Raw genomic sequence first — 13,379 nt, forward strand, 5'->3', positions numbered from 1 at the left:
TAGTTTTTTTTGTAGTTTTTGCCTTTTTTTAGTTTTTTCAGTTTTGACGTCACCTGATCCAGTTTTTTCAGGTGACGTCACCTGATCCACGATTCACAGATCCACAGACAACTTATTTTTATATATATAGATAGTTTTTTTTTTTTTTTACTTATGTCCTGGTCGTCATTTATACTCCCTGTGTCCCGGTGCTTTGTTGATTGCTAATCGAACATTCCTTTTGTCCTGGTCGCTTTCTCTTTGAGTGTCGTCATTTATTAGTTTTTTCCTTTTTTTTTTAGTTTTTTATTGGTTTTTACCTTTATTTTAGCTTATTTTTCAGTTTTTTCCTTTTTTTTTAGTTTTTTTTTATTTTTTATTTTTTTTAGTTTTTTACCTTTTTTTAGTTTTTTTAGTTTTTTTAGTTTTTTAGCTTTTTTACTTTTTTTATTAGTTTTTAGTTTTTTTTTGTAGTTTTTGCCTTTTTTTAGTTTTTTCAGTTTTTTTTTTAGTTTTTTATTGGTTTTTACCTTTATAGTTTTTTTAGTTTTTTAGCTTTTTTATTTTTTTTATTAGTTTTTAGTTTTTTTTGTAGTTTTTGCTTTTTTTTAGTTTTTTCAGTTTTGACGTCACCTAATCCAGTTTTTTCAGGTGACGTCACCTGACACATCCATCCATCCATCCACAGACAGACAACTTATTTTTATATATATAGATATATAAAAATAAAAAGAAACTAGTTTTTTTTAACTGAAAGTAAGGAGCGACATTAAAACTTAAAACGAACAGAAATTACTCCGTATATGAAAATGGTTGTCCCCTCCGCAATCCCTCGCTCTTTACGCTAAAGTTTGACTCTTTGCCACAGTTCTATTTTTTAAAACAATTAAAAACTTTAGCGTAACGAGCAAGGGATTGCGGAGGGGACAAACAAATGAACACGCATCCGTGACTTGTCTTCTGGCAAAAAATACGAAATTCAACATTTTTGTAGATAGGAGCTTGAAATTTTTGTTATAGGGTTCTCTGATACGCTTTATGCGATGGTGTGATTTTCGTTAAGATTAATGACTTTTAGGGGGTGTTTCCCCCTATTTTCCAAAATGAGACATATTTTCTCAGGCTCGTATTTTTTGATGACAAAGACTAAATTTGATGAAACTTATACATTTAAAACATATATATATGTTTTAACTACGTAAAACTTGCGAATATATGACATTCTTCGATGTCCCATTGTCTGTGCATATAAATAGATTGTCAGGTTTACCGACTCTTGAACATACAACATAAAATTGTCCATGGGAAAAACAATTCGTATTCAGATCTATACCTGATTATTCTAATGATTGCCCTTGAGCTTTGTTGATGATGATTGCTAATCGAACATTCCCTGTGTTCCCGTCGTCATTTATATATCCCCCTGTGTCCCCGGCATCCCCCTTGTAGCTGTGTCCCTGTTTCCCGGTCTTCATTTATATTCCCAGTATCCCGGTCGTCATTTGTGTCCCAGTGTCCCAGTCTGTAATTTCTCTTTGGGCGTCCCATTCGTCATTTATATTCCCTGTATCCCTGTGTCCCGGTCGTCATTTGTGTCCCGGTGTCCCGGTCTGTAATTTATCTTTGACTGTCCCGGTCGTCATTTATATCTCCCGGTCGTTATTTGTGTCCCAGTGTCCCACTCTGTAATTTCTCTTGGAGTGTCCCGGTCGTCATTTATATTCCCTGCGTTCAGGTTTGTTTCCTTTTTTAGTTTTTTTTCTTTTTCAGTTTTAAATTTTTTTTTCGTTTTATTTTAGTTTTTGGTTGTTTTTTTGTAGTTTTTTTGTAGTTTTTACCTTTTTTTAGTTTTTTTTTCTTTTTTAGTTTTTAGTTTTTTACCTTTTTTTTTAGTTTTTTAGCTTTTTTAGTTTTTTTAGTATTTTCCTTTTAGTTTTTTTGTAGTTTTTACCTTTTTTAGAATTTTTCTTCTTTTGTATTAATGCTAAAGCCAAGATTCAAACCTGAAACCTCTCGGACCTGGCACATAACGCTTTATCAACTCAGCTACTTCAGCTTGAATACATTCGTTTTTGAATTGGTATATGATGAAATTATTCAGACGTCATATAATGACGTCACTCGACAGACAGACAGACAGACTGACAGACAACATATTTTTATATCTATACTAGCTGTTGGGGTGGCGCTTCGCGCCACCCCAACACCTAGTTGGTGGGGGCGCTACGCGCCCCCCAATCCCCCCCGAGCGCGTAAGTCGTTACGCGCCATATTAGTTACGCGCCATTGTAGTTGTGTCCCTATGTCCCACCTGTGAATATAGATATATATATATATATATATATATATATATATATATATATATATATACTAGCTGTTGGGGTGGCGCTTCGCGCCACCCCAACACCTAGTTGGTGGGGGCGCTTCGCGCCCCCCCCAAGCCCCCCCGCGCGCGTAAGTCGTTACGCGCCATAATAGTTACGCGCCATTGTAGTTGTGTCCCTAGGTCCCACCTGTGAATATAGATATATATATATATATGGTTTTAACTACGTAAAACTTGCGAATATACAACATTCTTTGCTGTCCCATTGTCTTTGCATATAAATAGATTGTCAGGTTATCCCCCTGTTTCCCCCGGTGTCCCCGTTGTAGTTGTGTCCCTGTGTCCCGGTCGTCATTTATATTCCCTGTGTCCCGGGTCCCGGTCATCATTTGTATCCCGGTGTCCCGGTCTGTATATACATTCGTTTTTTAGTTTTGTTTTTCTCCTTTATTTTTTTCCTTTTTTTTTCTTTTTTAGCTTATTTAGATTTTTAGATTTTTTAGTTTTTTTTATTAGTTTTTAGTTTTTATTTCTTTTTAGTTTTTTTGTCCCGGTCGTCATTTATATCCCCCTGTTTCCCCCGGTGTCCCCGTTGTAGTTGTGTCCCTGTGTCCCGGTCGTTATTTATATTCCCTGTGTCCCGGTCGTCATTTGTATCCCGGTGTATTTTTAGTTTTTTTGTAGTTTTTGCCTTTTTTTTAGTTTTTTTAGTTTTTTAGCTTTTTTATTAGTTTTTAGTTTTTTTTGTAGTTTTTGCCTTTTAGATAGTTTTTTTTTTTTTACTTATGTCCTGGTCGTCATTTATACTCCCTGTGTCCCGGTGCTTTGTTGATTGCTAATCGAACATTCCTTTTGTCCTGGTCGCTTTCTCTTTGAGTGTCGTCATTTATTAGTTTTTTCCTTTTTTTTTTTAGTTTTTTATTGGTTTTTACCTTTATTTTAGCTTATTTTTCAGTTTTTTCCTTTTTTTTAGTTTTTTTTTATTTTTTATTTTTTTTAGTTTTTTACCTTTTTTTAGTTTTTTTAGTTTTTTTAGTTTTTTAGCTTTTTTACTTTTTTTATTAGTTTTTAGTTTTTTTTTGTAGTTTTTGCCTTTTTTTAGTTTTTTCAGTTTTTTTTTAGTTTTTTATTGGTTTTTACCTTTATAGTTTTTTTAGTTTTTTAGCTTTTTTATTTTTTTTATTAGTTTTTAGTTTTTTTTGTAGTTTTTGCCTTTTTTTAGTTTTTTCAGTTTTGACGTCACCTAATCCAGTTTTTTCAGGTGACGTCACCTGACACATCCATCCACACATCCATCCATCCATCCATCCACAGACAACTTATTTTTATATATATAGATATATATATATATATATATATATATATATATATATATATATATATATATGTGTGTTTTTAACTACGTAAAACTTGCGAATATACAACATTCTTTGCTGTCCCATTGTCTGTGCATATAAATAGATTGTCAGGTTTACCGACTCTTGAACATACAACATATAATGGTCAATGGGAAAACAATCCGTATTCAGATCTATACCTCATGATTCTAATGATTGCCCTTGAGCTTTGTTGATGGTGATTGCTAATCGACCATTCCCTGAGTCGCCATTGTCATTTATATATCCCCCTGTACACCCCGGCGTCCCCTTTGTAGTTATGTCCCTTTGTCCCGGTCGTCATTTATATTCCCTGTGTCCCGGTCGTCATTTGTGTCCCGGTGTCCCAGTCTCTGATTTCTCTTTGAGTGTCCCGGGCGTCATTTATATTCCTTGTGTCCCGGTGTCCCGGTCGTCATTTATATCCCCCTGTGCCCCCCGGCGTCCCCGTTGTAGTTGTGTCATTTATATTCCCTGTGTCCCGGTCGTCATCCCGGTATACATTCGTTTTTGAATTGGTATATGATGAAATAAATTTTTAATTTTTTCCCTTTTTTTCCTTTTAGTTTTTTTTTATTGGTTTTGACCTTTTTTTAGGTTTTTTAGTTTTTTTCTTTTTTCTTATTAGTTTTTTTTTGAAGTTTTTATCTTTTTAGTTTTTTTATTTTTATTTATATTTTTTTAGTTTTCTTTTTCTCCTTTATTTTTCAGTTTGTTTCCTTTTTTTAGTTTTTTTTTTCTTTTTAGTTCTTTTAGTTTTTACCTTTTTTAGTTTTTTTTAGTTTTTTAGATGAAAATTTTTTTAGTTTTATTCCTTTTTTTCTTTTCAGTTTTTTATTGATTTTTACCTTTTTTTTAGCTTTTTAGTTTTTTTTCGTTTTTTCTTTTTACTTTTTTTTTAGTTTTTATCTTTTTTATTTTTTTTATTTTTATTCTTAATTTTTTTTTTATTAGTTTTTAGTTTTTTTGTAGTTTTTGCCTTTTTTAGTTTTTTCAGTTTTTTTTTTAGTTTTTAGATTTTTACCAATTTTAGCCTAACCAGGATTTGAACCTGGGACCTTCATTCTCCGTTCTGACACCCTCTCTCACCGAGTGACTACTCCAGCATGTTCATTTTGGTGTTTTAAATGGTATATTATTAACCAAATTAATGTGTTTTACAATATACTAAGCATCGTCATAACAAAAATGACGACAACTAATTTCATGACGTCAGTCAACACAGAAATTAAGTTCTGAAATAGTCATGAAATTAGTTGCCGTCATTTTTGCTTTGACGGTGACGTCATTCAAGTTATATAAGACATATGTTCACGTAGAAATCTATTAATGTTTAAGTTTACAATGACTGATGAAGATGCTCAAAGAGTCTATGCCAAAAAACTTGCTGCTGATAGAGAAAGTCAGAAAAGAAAGCGTGCCGAGGAACTATCAGCAGCAAGTTTTTTGGCATAGACTCTTTGAGCCTCTTAATCAGTCATTGTAAACTTAAACATTAATAGATTTCTACGTGAACATATGTCTTATATAACTTGAATGACGTCACCGTCAAAGCAAAAATGACGACAACTAATTTCATGACGTCAGCCGACACAGAAACATGACGTCACCTGATCCACAGAAAGACAGACAACTTATTTTTGTATATATAGAAGTCTATATATATAAAAATAAGTTGTCTGTCTGTCTGTGGATCTGTGGATCAGGTGACGTCATGTTTCGGCTGACGTCATGAAATTAGTTGCCGTCATTTTTGCTTTGAAGGTGACGTCATTCAAGTTATATAAGACATATGTTCGCGTAGAAATCTATTAATGTTTAAGTTTACAATGACTGATGAACTTACCATGGCAAAAGCCGATGAAGATGCTCAAAGAGTCTATGCCAAAAAACTCGCTGCTGATAGAGAAAGTCAGAAAAGAAAGCGTGCTGAGGAATCAAAAGAACAGCAAGGAAACAGGCTTGAGGCTGATAGAGAAAGAAAGAACAGAAAGCGTGCCGAGGAATCAAAAGAACAGCAAGGAAACAGGCTTGAGGCTGATAGAGAAAAAAAGAACAGAAAGCGTGCCGAGGAACTACCAGAGCAACGCGGAAGCAGACTTGCTGCTAAAAGAGAAAGTAAAAAAAGAAGGCGTGCCGAGGAATTACAAGAACAGCAAGAAATCAGGCTTGCTGCTGATAGAGAAAGTAAGAAAAGAAAGCGTGCCGAGGAATCACAAGAACAGCAAGAAATCAGTCTTGCTGCTGATAGAGAAAGTAAGAAAAGAATGCGTGCCAAGGAATCAGAGCAACCTGAAAGTTATCGCCTGGCATTCAGGTACAACCCAGTCGATGATTATAGCTTGAGTAGATGTGTTCAAATCGGGACAATGTCTAAAATTTGTCCCTATTGCAAGGCCTTGAAATTCAATGGTGAAACAATGGGAATGTGTTGCGCCTCAGGAAAAGTTAAACTTCCTCTATTGGCTGCACCACCAGAGCCATTGAAGACGAATGAATGCTTGCCTGAAAAATTCTAATTTATGGACACACGTAAAAATATTAAAATTAACTACAAATATGCGTGTCCGATTGCAAAACGATGACTCTGGTCAAACATTTTCAGATCAATTGCTGACAATTGGAAACGGAAAGCTCCCAGTAGACTCAATTTCAGGACGTATACAACTACCTGCTGATTTCTGTAATTTAGTGACGTCCAAAAATGAATTGATTGAAAAAGTATTTCCGAATATTCTAAAAAATTATAAAAATAATAAATGGCTAAGTGAAAGAGCGATTCTCGCACCCAAAAATATAGACGTCCACGAAATCAACAATATTGTTTTGACCAAGATCCGAGACCAGGCAGTCCTTTACAAGTCAGTCGACACAGTTTTGGAACCAAATGAAGCGGTTAATTATCCATTTGAATTTTTAAATTCCATAGATCTTTCAGGGTTTCCACCACACGTGCTACAACTAAAAATAGGCGTACCAATAATACTTTTAAGAAATATAAACCCACCAAAGCTTTGCAATGGCACTCGACTTGCCGTAAAAAAAAACAATGGAAAACCTAATAGAGGCCACAATCTTGACAGGGCCTTTTGAGGGTGAGGCTGTTCTTATTCCTCGCATTCCCATGATTCCAACGGATCTGCCTTTTCAATTTAAAAGATTGCAATTCCCAATTCGATTAGCATTTGCAATCACCATTAACAAAGCTCAAGGTCAATCATTAGAAAAATGTGGTATAGATCTTAATACTGATTGTTTTTCCCATGGACAATTGTACGTTGCATGTTCGAGGGTCGGTAAACCTGACAATCTATTTATATGCAGCGACAATTGGACAGCGAAGAATGTTGTATATTCGCAAGTTTTACGCAGTTAATTTGTATTGTATCTATCTATCTATCTATCTATATAAAAACGAGTTGTGTGTATGCATGTTTGTTTGTTTGTAAAAAGAGCGTTTGCATATGATGTCATTATTAGTACATACGGCTTTGTATATGCAGAGACAATGGGAAAGCCAAGAATGTTGCATATTCGCAATTTTTACGTAGTTTAACTACTGCAGACGAAATGAATGCTTGCCTAACAAATTCTAATTTATGGGCACACGTTAAAATATTAAAATTAACTACAAATATGCGTGTCCTATTGCAAAACGATGACTCTGGTCAAACAGTAGACTCAATTTCACGACGTATACAACTACCTGCTGATTTCTGTAATTTAGTGACGTCCAAAAATGAATTTATTGAAAAAGTATTTCCGAATATTCTAAAAAATTATAAAAATAATAAATGCCTAAGTGAAAGAGCGATTCTTGCACCCAAAAATATAGACGTCCACGAAATCAACAATATTGTTTTGACCAAGATTCGAGACCAGGCAGTCCTTTACAAGTCAGTCGACACAGTTTTGGAACCAAATGAAGCGGTTAATTATCCATCTGAATTTTTAAATTCCATAGATCCTTCAGGGTTTCCACCACACGTGCTACAACTAAAAATAGGCGTACCAATAATACTTTTAAGAAATATCAACCCACCAAAGCTTTGCAATGGCACGCGACTTGCCGTAAAAAAAACAATGGAAAACCTAATAGAGGCCACAATCTTGACAGGGCCTTATGGAGGTGAGGCTGTTCTTATTCCTCGCATTCCCATGATTCCAACGGATTTGCTTTTTCAATTTAAAAGATTGCAATTCCCAATTCGATTAGTATTTGCAATCACCATTAACAAAGCTCAAGGTCAATCATTAGAAAAATGTGGTATAGATCTTAATACTGATTGTTTTTCCCATGGACAATTGTACGTTGCATGTTCAAGGGTCGCTAAACCTGACAATGTATTTATATGCAGCGACAATTGGACAGCGAAGAATGTTGTATATTCGCAAGTTTTACCCAGTTAATTTGTATTGTATCTATCTATCTATCTATCTATATAAAAACGAGTTGTGTGGATGCATGTTTGTTTGTTTGTAAAAAGAGCGTTTGCATATGACGTCATTATTAGTACATACGGCTTTGTATATGCACAGACAATGGGAAAGTCAAGAATGTTGTTTATTCGCAATTTTTACGTAGTTTGAAACACATATATAAATCTATCTATATTTACAGGTGGGACACAGGGACACAACTACAATGGCGCGTAACTAATATGGCGCGTAACGACTTACGCGCGCGGGGGGGCTTGGGGGGATTTCTACGTGAACATATGTCTTATATAACTTGAATAACGTCACCGTCAAAGCAAAAATGACGACAACTAATTTCATGACGTCAGCCGACACAGAAACATGACGTCACCTGACAACTATTTTCATGACGTCAGCCGACACAGAAACATGACGTCACCTGATCCACAGATCCACAGACAGACAGACAACTTATTTTTATATATATAGATAGATAGATAGATAGAAGATAGATATATAAAAATAAGTTGTCTGTCTGTGTGTCTGTCTGTGGATCAGGTGACGTCATGTTTCTGTGTCGACTGACGTCATGAAGTTAGTTGTCGTCATTTTTGCTATGACGGTGACGTCATTAAAGATATTTAAGACATATATGTTCACGTAGAAATCTATTAATGTTTAAGTTTAAAATGACTGATGAACTTACAATGGCAAAAGCCGATGAAGATGCTCAAAGAGTCTATGCCAAAAAACTTGCTGCTGATAGAGAAAGTCAGAAAAGAAAGCGTGCCGAGGAATCAAAAGAACAGCAAGGAAACAGGCTTGAGGCTAAAGAACGCAAAACCGCGCAGTTACATGAAAATCCACCTGGACAGCGAGAGTCAAAACATATCAAAACTGAAAATTATAACAATGATGATTGGATTTGGGATTTTGACTTGGATAAGGTCATCAATGCCTACCAGATTATAGTTAAAATGTATTTCATAGTGAAGCTGAAAATAAAGAAGAAAAAGAAAACTGAAAAAAGAAAAAATGTAAAAAACTAAAAAATACTAAAAAGAAAAAACACTCAAATAGAAATTACAGACCGGGACACAAATGACGACCGGGACAGAGGGAATATAATACACCGTTCACCCCAATCAACATGAATGCTTCTTTCTACGCCTGCTTTTGGTGAATGTACCCGGTCCGACATCCTTTGAGTATTTGAGAACTGTAAACGGTACTATACATGACACTTACCGTAGTGCATGCCAAGCTCTGAATTTATTGGAGAATGACCAACACTGGGATAACTGCATCAATGACGCGTGCGAAACGTCAACCCCAAGTCAAATTCGTGCATTGTTTGGCATCATTTTAACAACTTGCTCTCCATCAGCTCTTACAGAGTTATGGGAAAAATATAAGTCAAAAATGTCCGAAGATATACTCCATCGAAAACAGTTAGAGACGTCAGATATGACTTTTGATTTTACATCAGAAATTTATAACTACACTTTAGTTATTATAGAAGATTTGTGCGTACGTACGTATATATATATATATATATATATATATATATATATATATATATATATATATATATATATATATATATATATATATATATATATATATATATATATATATATATATATATATATATATATTTAACTACGTAAATCTTGCGAATATACAACATTCTTGGCTGTCCCATTGTCTGTGCATATAAATGATTGTCAGGTTTACCGACTCTTGAACATGCAACATATAATTGTCCATGGGAAAAACAATCTGTATTCAGATCTATACCTTATTATTCTAATGATTGTCCTTGAGCTTTGTTGATGGTGATTGCTAATCGAACATTCCCTGTGTCCCCGTCGTCATTTATATATCTCCCTGTGCCCCCTGGCGTCCCCGTTGTTGTTGTTTCCCTGTGTCCCGGTTGTCATTTGTGTCCCGTTGTCCCATTCTGTAATTTCTCTTTTCGTGTCGCGGTCGTCATTTATATTCCCTGTGTCACGGTGTCCCGGTCGTCATTTTTGTTCCGGTCGTCATTTGTGTTCCGGTGTCCCGGTCTGTAATTTTTCTTTGAGAGTCCTGGTAGTCATTTATGTTCCCTGTGTCCCGGTCGTCATTTGTGTCCCGGTGCTTTGTTGATGGTGATTGCTAATCGAACATTCCTTATGTCCCGGTCGTCATTTATATTCCCTATGTCCCGGTGTCCCGGTCGTCATTTATATATATATATATATATATATATCTATATATATAAAAATAAGTTGTCTGTGGATCTGTGGATCTGTGGATCAGGTGACGTCATGTTTGTTCGCATATGACGTCTGAATTACTTCACACTAATACAAAAGAAGAAAAAAACTAAAAAAGGTAAAAACTACAAAAAAAACTAAAAAGAAAAAAAACTAAAAAAGCTAAAAAACTAAAAAAAACTAAAAAAGGTAAAAATTTAATAACTAAAAAAAAACTGAAAAAATAAAAAAGGCAAAAACTACAAAAAAATAAAAACTAATAAAAAAAACTAAAAAAGCTAAAAAACTAAAAAACTAAAAAAAAACTAAAAAAAGGTAAAAAACTAAAAAAAACTAAAAACTAAAAAAGAAAAAAACTAAAAAAAAGGAAAAAACTGAAAAATAAAGAGAAAAAGAAAACTAAAAAAATATGAATAAATATATATAAAAATAAGTTGTTTGTGGGTTATGTCTGTCTGTCTGTCTGTCAAGTGACGTCGTGTTTGTCCGCATATGACGTCTGAATTATTTCACACTAATACAAAAGAAGAAAAAAAACTAAAAAAGGTAAAAACTACAAAAAAACTAAAAAGAAAAAAACTAAAAAAGCTAAAAAACTAAAAAAACTAAAAAAAGGTAAAAAACTAAAACTAAAAAAAACTGAAAAAAACTAAAAAAAAGGCAAAAACTAAAAAAAAACTAAAAACTAATAAAAAAACTAAAAAAGCTAAAAACTAAAAAAAACTAAAAAAACTAAAAAAAGGTAAAAAACAAAAAAAACTAAAAACTAAAAAAGAAAAAACTAAAAAAAAGGAAAAAACTGAAAAATAAGAGAAAAAGAAAACTAAAAAAATATTAATAAATATAAAAAATATAAATATAAATATAATATAAATTAGCAATCAACAAAGCACCGAGACACAAATGACGACCGGGACACAGGGAGTATAAATGACGACCAGGACATAAGTAAAAAAAAAAAAACTAAAAAACTAAAAAAATGGTAAAAACTACAAAAAAACTAAAAACTAATAAAAAAACTAAAAAAGGTAAAAACTACAAAAAAAACTAAAAAGAAAAAAAACTAAAAAAGCTAAAAACTAAAAAAACTAAAAAAAGGTAAAAAACTAAAAACTAAAAAAAACTGAAAAAACTAAAAAAAGGCAAAAACTAAAAAAAAACTAAAAACTAATAAAAAAACTAAAAAAGCTAAAAAACTAAAAAAAACTAAAAAACTAAAAAAAGGTAAAAAACAAAAAAAAACTAAAAACTATAAAAGAAAAAACTAAAAAAAAGGAAAAAACTGAAAAATAAGAGAAAAAGAAAACTAAAAAAATATTAATAAATATAAAAAATATAAATATAAATATAATATAAATTAGCAATCAACAAAGCACCGAGACACAAATGACGACCGGGACACAGGGAGTATAAATGACGACCAGGACATAAGTAAAAAAAAAAAACTAAAAACTAAAAAAATGGTAAAAACTACAAAAAAACTAAAAACTAATAAAAAAACTAAAAAATCTAAAAATCTAAATAAACTAAAAAAGAAAAAAAAAGAAAAAAGGAAAAAATTAAAGGAGAAAAACAAAACTAAAAAACGAATGTATATACAGACCGGGACACCGGGATACAAATGACGACCGGGACACAGGGAATATAAATGACGACCGGGACACAGGGACACAACTACAATGGGGACGCCGGGGGGCACGGGGGGATATAAATGACGACCGGGACACCGGGACACAAGGAATATAAATGACGCCCGAGACACTCAAAGAGAAATCACAGACTGGAACACCGGGACACAAATGACGACCGGGACACAGGGAATATAAATGACGACCGGGACACAGGGACATAACTACAAAGGGGACGCCGGGGTGCACAGGGGGATATATAATGACGATGGCGACTCAGGGAATGGTCGATTAGCAATCACCATCAACAAAGCTCAAGGGCAATCATTAGAATCATGAGGTATAGATCTGAATACGGATTGTTTTCCCATGGACAATTATATGTTGCATGTTCAAGAGTCGGTAAACCTGACAATCTATTTATATGCACAGACAATGGGACAGCAAAGAATGTTGTATATTCGCAAGTTTTACGTAGTTAAAAACATATATATATATATATATATATATATATATATATATATATATATATATATATATATATATATATATATATATATATATATATATATATATATATATATTATATATATATATATCTATATTCACAGGTGGGACATAGGGACACAACTACAATGGCGCGTAACTAATATGGCGCGTAACGACTTACGCGCGCGGGGGGGCTTGGGGGGGGGGGGGGGGCGCGAAGCGCCCCACCAACTAGGTGTTGGGGTGGCGCGAAGCGCCACCCCAACAGCTAGTATATATATATATATATATATATATATATATATATATATATATATATATATATATATATATATATATATATATATATATATATATATATATATATATATATATATATATCTTGTTCTTTTTTGTGTTTATTCGCTTATTTTGCCCCCTTCCCTTTTTTTTAATGTCCCTTTTAATTCTTTTTCTGATACGTATTTGTTTAATTCTAGTTTGAAAAATTCTTATCTTTTGAAAGTTTTAATTGACTTATTACAGTTTAGTTATCGACTGATAAATAATTATTCATTATGAATTTTCTTTTTCATAGTTGTTTTTTGCATTTTTTCCAGTTTTAGTGCAACCATTTGATTTGTCGACTCCGAAGATTGTATTCAGCCCTTTGTGGGCTTGTGATAGAGATTTTTTTTTTTTTTTTTTTAATAAACATCTTATCTTATCTTAAGACTGAATAAGACCAAAACTACTGTAAAGTAACTTGCCTGCCAACCGATGACTCACAATACATCAAGACATGCGACTACACTAAAGCTTAGGTTCAAGATTAGAAAATTTAAATGAGAACAAGAAAATGCTTAGAAATAAATAGAAGAAGAACGGATGAAGGGAAAAAATTAAGATAAAATCAGTTCAT

At 33.1% G+C, this 13,379-nt stretch overlaps 1 long non-coding RNA gene across 1 annotated transcript in view; it reads right to left on the bottom strand.

Annotated features, from left to right (window-relative positions):
- Positions 1 to 218: 218 nt before the first annotated feature.
- Positions 219 to 13,379, bottom strand: part of LOC136041511 (uncharacterized) — a 183,028-nt gene continuing 169,867 nt past the window's right edge. Inside the window, exon 2 of the long non-coding RNA XR_010621050.1 lies at positions 219 to 612. This is a non-coding gene — a long non-coding RNA (uncharacterized LOC136041511). The remainder of the gene's footprint in view (positions 613 to 13,379) is intronic.

This window comes from Artemia franciscana, chromosome 2 (assembly GCF_032884065.1).
Source record: "Artemia franciscana chromosome 2, ASM3288406v1, whole genome shotgun sequence".
In the NCBI taxonomy this organism is placed as follows: domain Eukaryota; kingdom Metazoa; phylum Arthropoda; class Branchiopoda; order Anostraca; family Artemiidae; genus Artemia; species Artemia franciscana.